We start from the raw sequence: 12503 nt of genomic DNA on the forward strand, positions 1-12503 counted from the left end.
TGGGGATCTGTAATTGTCCAAGTGGCTACTGCACATGTACTTATTTAATATTAAATGTGTTATTTAATTAGGCTTGGTTCTGGTGAGCATGTACAAGACGTCAGCTTTTTAAATAACTGTGTGTATTGGATCATACACATTTTAGAAATACTCTCTCAAACTTCCCGCATTGGTACCTCACCAGGGAGGTAGAAAACAGCAATAGCATTGAAAAAGTGTGATTGTAGTTCTGCTCTTCTGCAATATATTTCTACAATATCTTTAACATCTTCTTTAACATTGTTTTAAAGGCTGGGACCAATATGGTGGAATATCTCCAACACACGGACATTGAGAGACTCGACCCCTTTGTGCTGCTGCTCAGAGACCAACTCTCAGTTGTCTCTGAGTAGGCTATGGATCAACTTCCTTTCCTAATATGAAGGAGACCATGGATACAAAACCTATGAAAAACAGGTGATTATTGTTATTCTTCTCATTATAAACTACTTAATACATCTCTCCCATAAAGTACAACAGGATAGTGGTGACGTCATTCAGGATTGGATTGCCATTGGTCAAAAGCCCTCTGAGAGAAATTGTGTGGCGACACTCCACACTCTTAGAAGAAATTGTTCTGCACAGAACCATAAAGGGTTCCTCGAGTAATCGCTCTGGTGGATCCCTTTATGGTTCTATGTAGAACCCCTTCAAAGGGGTTACATGAAGAACCCCCAAACATAGCGTTCTACACAGAACCATTCGTTTTAAAATGTTATATATAGAACCCATTCAAAAGGGGGACACGTGCTATACCTGAATTTGTTTTCCAAATACAATCTTTAAAAAATGTATGAGTTCATATATACAAACACACATACACAACGTAGAAATCGCACTACTAGTGAAGTAACTTCATTTACATTATATGCCACAACTCCTCAATTTGGAACGCAAAAACAAGACATCTGATGTAAAAGTGTAAACTAATTACGAACAGCACTTTTGATTTTTATCTTCAATTCAGGGGCTACTTATTCGAACAGTAAACTGTATTCTCTCTTCAGAGTGACTGGAATGTTTTTGCCTACATTCAACTTAAATATGAAAGTTTCCAAAAACGGCATAGTTTTCTTTAAGGCTATTCAATGCCAAACACAAAATTCTCTCTGCTTTCAGTGCTTGTCCTTCAGCACAATTACACAGGTTCATGATGTTCTCATTTCAATACATTGTTTTCTTATTTAAACTATTTGACTTTGAGCTTACATTGAGAATAAAATCACTTTTGCAAGTAAAACCTGGCCAAGAAAGGAAGCAGCACTACAATAAAACAATACACAGAATACAAAGCAGTTCCTTCAAAAGTGAAAGTGATAAAGAGTGATGTCTGTCAGTAAATTACGTTGAGATACATATTGGTTATTTTGAATTAGGAGTCCAACTTCAATAACTTCTATTAACAAGCCAAAATACAGATCAGAATTACGGGTAATTGAAAATAATATGTAGCGCCTAGGTAAGCTTGGATGTGTTCAGAGAAACACTAAAAACGGACCTTCCTCACACCCGTCTTGTTGAGGTGGACGTGGTCATACAGGTGATGTGGCTGGATGTCTCAGTGGTGTGCCAGGTGGACGTTGGGGAGGAGGGCACATCTTCGGGATACTTCTGCGTTGATGGCCTGGATGATGTGCAGGGGCACGTCTGTGCGGGGCAGCAGTGTGGAGATGGTGATTTTGGCAGTTTGGAATTCCTCTGTGGCTTTCTTTGCCACCTGTCTCAGGGCTGAGGCCACATCGCCCCTGCGGGCACTCAGGTCGTTAGTGCCGGTGTGGATGAGGATGTGTTTGACCTGGCACAGCCTCCTCTTGGAGAGCAGCTCCAGGGCTCTCTGTGCTGTCGGGCACCAAAGCTTTTTCACTTTTCACCCAGGGAAGAGGCGCCTCTCATCCAGGAACTTCCCATTGGAGTCGCTCAGAATGACCACCTCTGTGTTGACCTGCCACTCCGGGTTTTGCGTCGGGAGTGGTGGGGGCAGCGGGTGTGTTTTAGGGGAGTGGCGTTTCAGGGGTTTGTGTATTAGTGGCAGGTCTGGTGATAGTGGGGGTGTCAGGAGTGGTGGGGAGTGTGGGTGGATCAGTGGGTGCGTCAGTGGGTGCGTCAGGGGTTGTAGGTGTTGTGGGGTCAGTGCAGTGCAGTCTCTGTGCTCCTCTCTTAGCTTCTCCAGCTGGCTCTGCAGGCTCCTCAGCTGGCTGTGCTGGGGTGTCCTGGTCAGCTCCTCCCTCGCTCTGTGCAGCTCCGTCCTCAGGGTTTGGCTCTGCTCCTCCTGGTCTCTCACTGCTGCTCTCAGCTTATGGATCTCAGCCTTGTGGTGCATCTTTAGTCCCTGAACTCCGCAAACTTCAGCTCCAGCACTGATAGGCATTCCTTTAGTGTTTTAATGTTGCTGGAGAGTTTTGGGGAGACAGGGGGGCAGTCTGTGGGAGATGGGGCACTGTCTGGCTCCGTGTGGCTGGGGGCAGACTGCAGGGTGGCCGGCTCTGGCTCGTGTTTCTCTACCTCAGTCTGCTGCTTTGAGGTGTGGAAGCCGAGAGATAATTGGTCCAGGCTGCTCTCGCTGCCCTGCACCATGATGGTCCCGTTGTGGTATACATTAAAAGTGAGCATCACACTGTCTGTGTCTTTCTCTACCAGCACTGAGATCTGCCTGCCTCTGCTAATGCCCCTCTTGTTGTTATTGGGGTATGTCTGGCACAGGGTTTTGTGAAAGGCGGTGGGGTACTGGGTGTAGAACAGTAGATTGTTCTTGACCCTGTTTTCTCCTTTACCGGTGTAGTCTAGGATGAGGGTCTCAGGAGATGCTCTCATCACAGCTTGTTTGTAGTCCTTCTTAGCCTGTGCAGAGCGAATGTCTTCAGGGTATCGGATTTCAAAAGGCAGCTCTGCAGTCAGACTGCTGTTCGATAGATTTGTATCAGTCTCAGTGGCAGTTGGGCTCTCTCCTACTGTCACTCTATTCAAATTGGAGCTCTGTATTTTCATTGGCTGAGTCAACTACTGAGAATGCTTATTTATTTTATTAATACATATTTTTTTGTTTAATTATTTGTCTCTATAGGTGAAAGGTCTTACCTCCAATTCTTGTCTTCAGCTTTTCTTTTCTGACTTTTCTTCCTGAACTGTCTCTCTGCTTTCTTCTTTTTGTGTTTCTCTTAAAATTATTATTTTTTGAATACTTTTTCTTCTGAATTTCTATTCCATGTCTTCTGTGTATGTTTATAGTGCTATATATTCATTTGTAAATGACAAATTAAATCCGCTTATGTATAAAAACAAATGTTTTTTAGGAGCTCATATTCCTCTCTCTCTCTCTCTCTCTCTCTCTCTCTCTCTCTCTCTCTCTCTCTCTCTTTCTCTCTCTCCCTCTCAATTCAATTCATTTGTATTGTCAAAGCAATTGGACATACATACATATACATACATACATACATACATACATACATACATACATCTACACGGAAAATAAATAATAGAATTATGAATCACAATAAGATGTAATGAAGTACAGAAAATGAAAATGTAAAAAAATGTGATCTTTAATACATACAAATAAAGAAAATAGGTTTACTATTTCCAGATTCCTTTTTTGAAATACAATGACATGCATAACAAACAAGTATTTACATTATATTTACAGCCGGTGCTCGTGTGTCACTGTGTCCCTCAGGCTGTGGTAGGCGCTGACATATTGGGCAGCCAGGGTGGCTGTGTGTCCCTCCCCCAGGAGGACTGGCGTTTTTCTTTTTTCTCAGTTTTGTCACAGGTTGGGTGGGCATCCATTATGTTGTTACAGAATTTGTCCCTTATTTTGGGCTAAAGCTTTCCGTGGAGGGGAACGTGGATCAGTTTGTACCATTTTTGGGAGAATCTGCCTTGTTGGGGCGGAGCTGTGACCAGGTGAACAGCAGATCGGGCATAGGTGGGCATGTGGGCAGAGGAGTTGGAAGGCCGGTCAAGCAAATAAGCTTGCTAAGGTACGCAGCAGCAGCAAGCATCCCCCACATCCAGCCAGCCAGCCAGTCTGGCTGGCGGTGACTGAGTGGTTGTCAGACGGCAAGCAACGGAATGTACGTGCTCTGTGATGTCATAGCAGTCAGCTGAGAGAGGCTCGTGATGTCATCGCTGAGCTGGCTGGCTGGCTGGCTCTGTGTGTGTGTGTGTATGTCTGTGTGTGTGTGTGTGTGTCTGTTTGTCTGTTTTTCAGTCTGTCTGTCTCTCTCTCTCTCTCTCTCTCTCTCTCTCTCTCTCTCTCCCTCTCAATTCAATTCATTTGTATTGTCAAAGCAATTGGACATACATACATGCATACATGCTAGAAAGTCATTACTATGTTATCTTAAAGGCTAACTAAGCAGAACATATATCATTATAGAACAGAGTCCATAGGTCTACACATGGTTTTAGGGAACAGGCACGTAGGTCATACCGTTTGACATTGTTTCCAAGGTTATCATCGTAAATAACAAACAGAAATCAAACTAGCTTCTGGCCTGACCTTCTAGCTTGACTCTATCTTTCCGCCTTATATACTTGGTGAATAATTGAGGAAGTAGCACCAAGTGACCACATTAGGCTGCCTGAGGGTTTCTGGGGAGTGTAGTTGTCTAGGGTCGGTTTTCTTCCCTAGAGTGCAGACCTTGCAGCAGACCTGGCCTGACATGTCTGCCATGTATGACCCTGCCCCTTGGTTTGTCCCACATCCTCCCCCCCAGCTGCGACCCCATAGGTCGAGCGACAGCCGCAAAAAAGGATGCACCCGGGACAGCCCATCAACATTCCCCATGGCCTTCCCTGGCCTGTGCTGCAGGGTGAAATGAAAATGTTGGAGACTCAAAAACCACCTCATCACACGGGCATTCCTGTCTTTCGAACGATGCATCCAAGTGAGGGGGGCATGGTCAGTGATCAGGGTGAAGTGCCTGCCCAACAAATAGTATCGAAGACTGTCCAAAGCCCACTTCACTGCCAAACATTCTTCTTCAACTACCAAATAATTTATTTCATTGGATTCCAACTTTCTGCTAAGGAACAACACCGGGTGTTCGTGATCACCCATTCTTTGGGACAAAACCACTCCGATCCCCACCTCAGAGGCGTCCGTCTGGACTATAAATTCTTTCTGAAAGTCAGGTACCATTAAAACGGGGTTGCGGCAGAGCGCCTCCTGTAGGCTCCGGAAAGCCCGGTTTGCTGTATCACCCCATCTAACCATATTGGGTTCTGTAGCCTTAGTCATATCAGTCAGAGGGGCCGCTAAGGTAGCATAGTTGGGAATAAACCTCCGGTAATACCCAGTTAACCCTAAAAATGCCCTAACCTGCTTTTTATTGACAGGCCTAGGCCAAGAGTTTATGGCTTCAACCTTGGATATTTGGGGTTTCACCATACCCCTCCCTACTGTATAGCCCAAGTATTTGGCCTCTTCCAACCCCAAATTGCATTTGGTTGGATTAGCCATCAGGCCTGCTGCATGTATTGAATCCAATACCGCTTGGAGCTGAGACAAATGTGATTCCCAATCTGGACTGTGAATGACCACATCATCTAAATATGCTGCCGCATACGTCCTGTGTGGTCTAAGTATGTGGTCCATCAACCTTTGAAAGGTGGCAGGAGCACCATGCAGGCCAAAGGGCATCACTGTGTAGTGAAACAGACCATCTGGGGTTGCAAAGGCTGTTTTTTCTTTGGCACCCGGGGTCAAGGGAATCTGCCAGTAGCCCTTGGCTAAGTCAATAGTTGAAATATAGCGAGCATTCCCAATATTCTGTAACAATTCATCTACTCGGGGCATTGGGTATGCATCAAACTTTGAAATTTCATTAACCTTTCTAAAATCATTACAGAATCTCCAGGAGCCATCAGGTTTGGAAACCATGACTATAGGGCTGGACCACTCACTGTGGGATTCTTCAATAACCCCTGCCTCCAGCATTTCCTTAACCTCATTTCTAATAGTGTTCCTGCGAGCTTCTGGTACCCTGTAAGGCCTCATATTTACCTTCTTTCCTGGGAGAGACACAATGTTGTGAGAGACTAAATGGGTACGCCCCGGTATGCCTGAGAAAACTTCCCTATTACGTATTATCAAGTCGTTCACCTCCTTCAACTGGTCAGGTGACAAGGCAGCTGCAATATTCACCTTCGGTGTCCCTAGTGGCTGAGGGGGGTAAGTCAACATCAACACTTCCCTGTCCTTCCAGGCTTTTATTAAGTTGACATGATATATTTGTTCTGGGGGTCGGCGGCCGGGTTGCTGAACCTTATAGTTCACTTCCCGTATTCACTCTATAATCTCATAAGGTCCCATCCACGTAGCCAGAAATTTACATTCTACAGTGGGAACCAACACCAACACCCTATCACCAGGCTGGAACACCCTCAGTGTAGCCTGACGATTATAGGCGAATTGTTGGTGTTCCTGTGCCTGCCTTAGGTGCTCTCTCACAATGGGAGTGACTGTGGCTAATCTCTCTTGCATAGCATTGATGTGCTCGACTACACTCCGGAAAGGAGTGGACTCGTGTTCCCACGTTTCACGGGCTATGTCTAATATCCCCCTGGGGTGCCTCCCATATAACAGTTCAAAAGGCGAAAAGCCCAGGGAAGCCTGTGGGACTTCCCTAATGGCAGACATCAAGTAGGGCAGCATGAATTCCCAATTTTTCCCATCCTTATCGATTACCTTTCTTAGCATGGACTTCAGGGTCCTATTAAATCTCTCAACCAACCCATCTGTTTGTGGGTGGTAGACTGATGTTCTCAACTGCTTAACCTGCAACAATTTACACAGATCGGTCATAACCTTAGACATAAAGGGTGTGCCCTGATCTGTTAATATCTCCCTCGGTATCCCCACCCTACTACACATCAACATTAGCTCTTTTGCAATACCTTTTGAAGCCATGGTCCGCAGTGGAATGGCTTCTGTGTACCTGGTGGCATAATCCAAAATAACCAGTATATACTGATGCCCTCTGGCTGATTTCGGGAGAGGTCCCACCACATCCATAGCTATCCTAGCAAAGGGGGTCTCTATGATGGGCTTCTGAAGGCTGGTTTAGGAGCATGTAGTTGACATTCAGGACATGAGCTACAATGTTCTGTCACGTCTGCATGTACGCCTGGCCAGTAAAACCTCCTCAGGAGTCTATCCTTGGTTTTGTCCATCCCCAGATGTCCCCCCAGGATATGCCCATGTGCCAGATTGAGAACTGTTCGTCTGAATGGGGTGGGAACTAGCAATTGCTCCACAATGTCCACCCCTATCTTATTTACACGGTACAATAGGTCATTTTTTACCATAAAATAAGGATAAGCTGTTGGCGGGTCTGCAGTAGTCATAGGGGTCCCATTTACTACCTTCACATTTTCTTTAGCATAGTGTAGAGTGAGATCTCGCACCTGTGCGCTGCCAAAATCAGTGGGGAGTCCCTCTAACACTGACACTTCTACATTGTCAGCTTCAGGGGTCTCTATGAATGGATTCTCACCCACCCTGCTAGTGCTGGGTTCCTCACCCTCCATAGGGTCATCTACGTCACTACATTCCACCCCTATGTTTTCAGTTTAATTTTCCCCAACCAAAACCTTCACTGTCGACTCAACTGGAACCAGGTCTACTTTTAGCTCTAGTTGTGGGATCGAGGCAACTTCTGGCTTACAGTTTTCAGTGTGCATTTCCAATTTACTATGTTTTCTATCTAGTTTTCCAAAATTAGGAAAATATCGTCCCAGTATCACATCATATGGCATGTTGGGTACCACACCGACTTCGTAATCTAGTTTCCCGGCCTCTGTCTGTATGTTTACAAGGGCTGTGGGATAGGGGCGTGTGTCACCATGTGTGCATGTGATACTGAGCTCCTGATGTCTATCCAGCTTGTTGGTCGCTACTAATTTTTCTGTGACCAGTGTAACCATACTGCCAGAGTCGAGTAGAGCAGCCACTTCTTTCTCATCGACTATCACTGTACACATGTGTTTTGGATTAGGTACTCCGCCTATGAAAACATCCGTCCCAACAGGGCAGGCATAAAATACCGGTTTCTCTTTCCCCATATCACACACATTACATTGCATTGGTTCCTCTCTACCTGGGCAGTGGGCCGCAATATGTCCTACTTTGTCACAATTGTAGCAGACAATTGGTTGTGATGGTGACCCCCTATAACCCTTAGTCTCGGCTTTAGGCCCCACCTTTGCCCCCCCCAGTCTTGCTCTTTTCTTCCAACCCAGCGCGTCATGTTTCCCAGAGTACTTTGGAACCATCTTACCCGGTCCGCTGGTTCGTCATGGCCTGGGGAACGAGTTTTTAACCTCCGGTACATGCTCTGCTGCTCCGGCTGTATAGAACCGCTCTACAATGGCCACCAAGGTGTCAGCGGACAGTACCTCATTCTGGCCAACCCAGCGTCGAACGTCCTTGGGCAAACAGCGTTGGTAGTTGTCAAGGACTATGGCCTCCACCACCTCGGCTGATGAATGGACCTCTGGCTGTAGCCATTTCCTGGCCAGATGGATCATATCAAACATCTGCGTTCGGATTGGTTGTCCTGGTTGGTAGGCCCACTGCTGAAACCGATGTGCCCTCACTGCGGTGGTCACGCCCAATCGGGTCATTATCTCCGCTTTCAATTTATCATAGTCCTGGGCGTCCTTCAGCTCCAGATCAAAGTACGCTTTCTGTGCATCCCCTGCCAGATAAGGTGCCACAAGCCCTTCCCAGGAATCTTTTGGCCATCCCTCTTTCCGCTGTCCTCTCAAAGGTCATAAGGAAGGCCTCAACATCGTCCTGTTTTGTCATTTTCTGCAGAAAGTGATTGGTGCGGGGAGTGGAATGGGTTGCAGCCCCCTGTGGCCCAATCCTGGTTGCAAGTGCTTCAACACTCTCTTTCAGCTCTTTAGTCACCTTTTCCTGCTCTTCTCTAAACATTTTATTTGTATCATGCTGGACCTGCTGTGCTTCCTGATGCATCCGCATAGCATCCTGGTGAGCCACCTGCTGCACCCTGGTCGCTTCCTGTTGGGCTATTACAGCCTGTAGTTTTTTTTTTTTTGGGATAAAAAAATTCACTCAGCCAGTCTGGGTTTCATGAGGTGCTGCCCGCATTCTACACCAAATGTGACAAAACGCCTTGGCTGTACACATGTGCGGGTCTTCTCTGTGATCTTCTTAGGAGTAAAAACCAGTCATGACCCAGGGAGGAGGTTGCAAATACAGGGCTGTGCCTGTATGTTTACTTCAAACAAAACAAATCTGAAAACAAAACCTAACTCACACTGGAGTTGTAACTAATCTTACATAATCATTCTATTTTAAACAAAGTCTGGAATAAATAAGTCTTGGCTTTCTCCTTATGAGCTACCTCTGTTTTCCAGATAACTCACCCTATTGTCTCTCACTTCTCTCTCTCTCAGGCCTGCCTTATATACCTGGTGAATAATTGAGGAAGTAACACCAAGTGACCACATTAGGTGCTAGAATGGCTGCCTGAGGGTTTCTGGGGAGTGTAGTTGCCTAGGGTCGGTATTCTACCCTAGAGTACACACCTTGCAGCAGACCTGGCCTGACATATCTGCCATGTATGACCCTGCCCCTTGGTTTGTCACAATACATACATACATACATACGGAAAATAAATAATAGAATTATGAATCTCAATATAATGTAATGAAGTACAGAAAAAGAAAATGTAATAAAATGTGATCTTTAATACATTCAAATAAAGAAAATAGGTTTACTATTTCCAGATTCCTTTTTGAAATACAATGACATGCATTACAAACGAGTATTTACATTATATTTACAGCCGGTGCTCGTGTGTCACTGTGTCCCTCAGGCTGTGGTAGGCGCTGACATATTGGGCAGCCAGGGTGGCTGTGTGTCCCTCCACCAGGAGGACTGAGCGTTTTTCTTTTTTCTCAGTTTTGTCACAGGTTGGGTGGGCATTCGTTATGTTGTTACAGAATGTGTCCCTTATTTTGGGCTAAAGCTTTCCGTGGAGGGGAACGTGGATCAGTTTGTACCATTTTTGGGAGGATCTGCCTTGTTGGGGCGGAGCTGTGATCCAGGTGAACAGTAGATCGGGCTTAGGTGGGCATTTGGGAATAGGAGTAGGAAGGCCGGTCAGGCAAATTAGCTTGCTAAGATACGCAGCAGCAGCAAGCAGCCCCCCCATCCAGCCAGCCAGCCAGTCTGGCTGGCAGTGACTGAGTGGTTGACAGACGGCAAGCAACGGAATGTACGTGCTCTGTGATGTCATAGCAGTCAGCTGAGAGAGGCTCGTGATGTCATGGCTGAGCTGGCTGGCTGTCTGGCTGGCTGGCTCTGTGTGTGTGTGTGTGTGTGTGTGTGCGTGTGTCTGTCTGTCTGTCAATTCATTTCAATTCAATTCAAAGGTGCTTTATTGGCATGATCTATCACAATATTGCCAAAGCAGATACAAATGTTCTATCAATCAAGACAAAACATTGCAATACAAGATTCAGTGGAACAAATATAGTACACATTGAAATAAAATTAAGTAGGATATAAACCATATTTGTTGTTTGTATCAAAATTTGTGTCATGACATCAGAAAAATCACTGTTTTTATTTTGTTTTGCAAATGGAGTGCCACAGGCTGGTGTCTACACACTGTCTCGCAGGCTGTGGCAGGTGGATACATATTGCGCTGCTAAGAAGGCAGTGCGCTCCTCCTCTCCCAGCAGGACGGGGAGTTTGCAGCAATCGGGGATCATGCTGAACTCAGGGATATGCATTTTTAATATTTTAAAGTATGTCTCCCTGATTTTTGTGTATTTAGGGCAGGACAGCAGGAAATGTGCCTGTGTTTCGACCTCCCCTAGGTCACACTGGCTGCACAGCCGCTCTTCTCTGGCAACCCAGAATTTTCTGTAGCGGCCTTTTTCAATGGCGAGGCTGTGGTCACTGAGCCTGTATTTAGTTAGATTTTGTCTCTCTTTTATATTTTGGATTTTTAAGTATTCAGCCAATGTAATGTTTCTATTCAGGGCCCGGTAGCATTCCAATTTGTTTTGTAATTCTAATTCGTGTCTCTAATCTTTTGTGTATTTGCTTTTCAGGTACATGTCAATTTTCCCAATTGTTGTTGTTTTGGTCATTGTGTGTTCGGGCTCTGTGAGCCGTGGGGGCGTTTCTGTGTACGTGTAAGATGTTTTTATTAAATTCTAGGTGGAATATTTCCATGGGGCTTTTGTCCCAATTGTTGTTATTGAGGTTCATGAGGGGACCCCACACTTCGCTCCCATATAGCAGGATTGGTTGGATGATGGAGTTTAATATTTTAATCCAAATAGTTATTGGTATTGTTGTTTTCCCAAATTGTGTCTTTATGGCATAAAATGCCCGGCGTGCCTTGTCTTTTAATGCGTTTATAGCCAGGCTGAAGCTCCCTGACGCACTGATGGTCAGGCCAAGGTAGTTGTATCTGGTGCAGTGCTCTAATCCAGTGCTGCCCAGAGTGAAGCGGTACCTGTTTCCCTGAGATGGGGCTTTTTTCTGGAAAACCATAACTCTGGTCTTGTCCAGATTGACTGCCAGGGCCCATTTCTGACAGTACTGCTCTAGCAGCGCCAGGTTCTGCTGAAGCCCCTGCTCTGTGGGCGACAGCAGCACCAGGTCGTCTGCGTAGAGCAGGAACTTGATCTCTGTGTCATGGAGAGTTAGGCTGCGGGCGTCAGACTGCTCCAACACTGTGGCCAACTCGATGATGTAGATGTTGAACAGTGTTGGACTCAGACTGCAGCCCTGTCTCACTCCCCGCCCCTGAATGAAGAACTCTGTTCTTGAGTTGCCAATTTGAACTCCGCATTTGTTTTCAGAATACATTGATTTAATGATGTCATAAACTTTACCCCCTACACCACTCTGTAGAAGTTTATAAAATAATCCCTTGTGCCAGATTGAGTCAAATGCCTTTCTAAAGTCTACAAAACAGGCAAATATTTTTCCTTTATTGTTTTGGGTATATTTATTTATGAGGGTGTGTAGAGTGTAAATATGATCGGTTGTGCGGTGTTTTGGTAGGAAGCCAATCTGACTCTTATTCAGGACACTGTGCTTGGTAAGGAAGGCCAGTATCTGGGCATTGATGATACTGCAGAACACCTTCCCCAGGTTACTGCTCACACAGCTGCCCCAGTAGTTATTGGGGTCTAATTTGTCTCCACTTTTAAAAATCGGGGTGATCAATCCTTGATTCCCGACCTCAGGGAAACACCCGGCTCTCAGCACCAGGTTAAAGAGTTTGAGCAGAGCCTCCTGCAGCTGCGGGCTGCTGTGCTTCAGCATCTCAGGGCTGATGCTGTCGGGGCCGCTGGCTTTCCTGGGTTTGAGGATTTTGAGTTGATGTTTTAGTTCCTGTATTGTAAATGGGTTATCTAAGGGATTTTGGTTATTCTTAATGATTTCTTCCAATTTATTTAGGTTTTTTAAT

Source organism: Amia ocellicauda, unplaced genomic scaffold, assembly GCF_036373705.1.
Source record: "Amia ocellicauda isolate fAmiCal2 unplaced genomic scaffold, fAmiCal2.hap1 HAP1_SCAFFOLD_139, whole genome shotgun sequence".
In the NCBI taxonomy this organism is placed as follows: domain Eukaryota; kingdom Metazoa; phylum Chordata; class Actinopteri; order Amiiformes; family Amiidae; genus Amia; species Amia ocellicauda.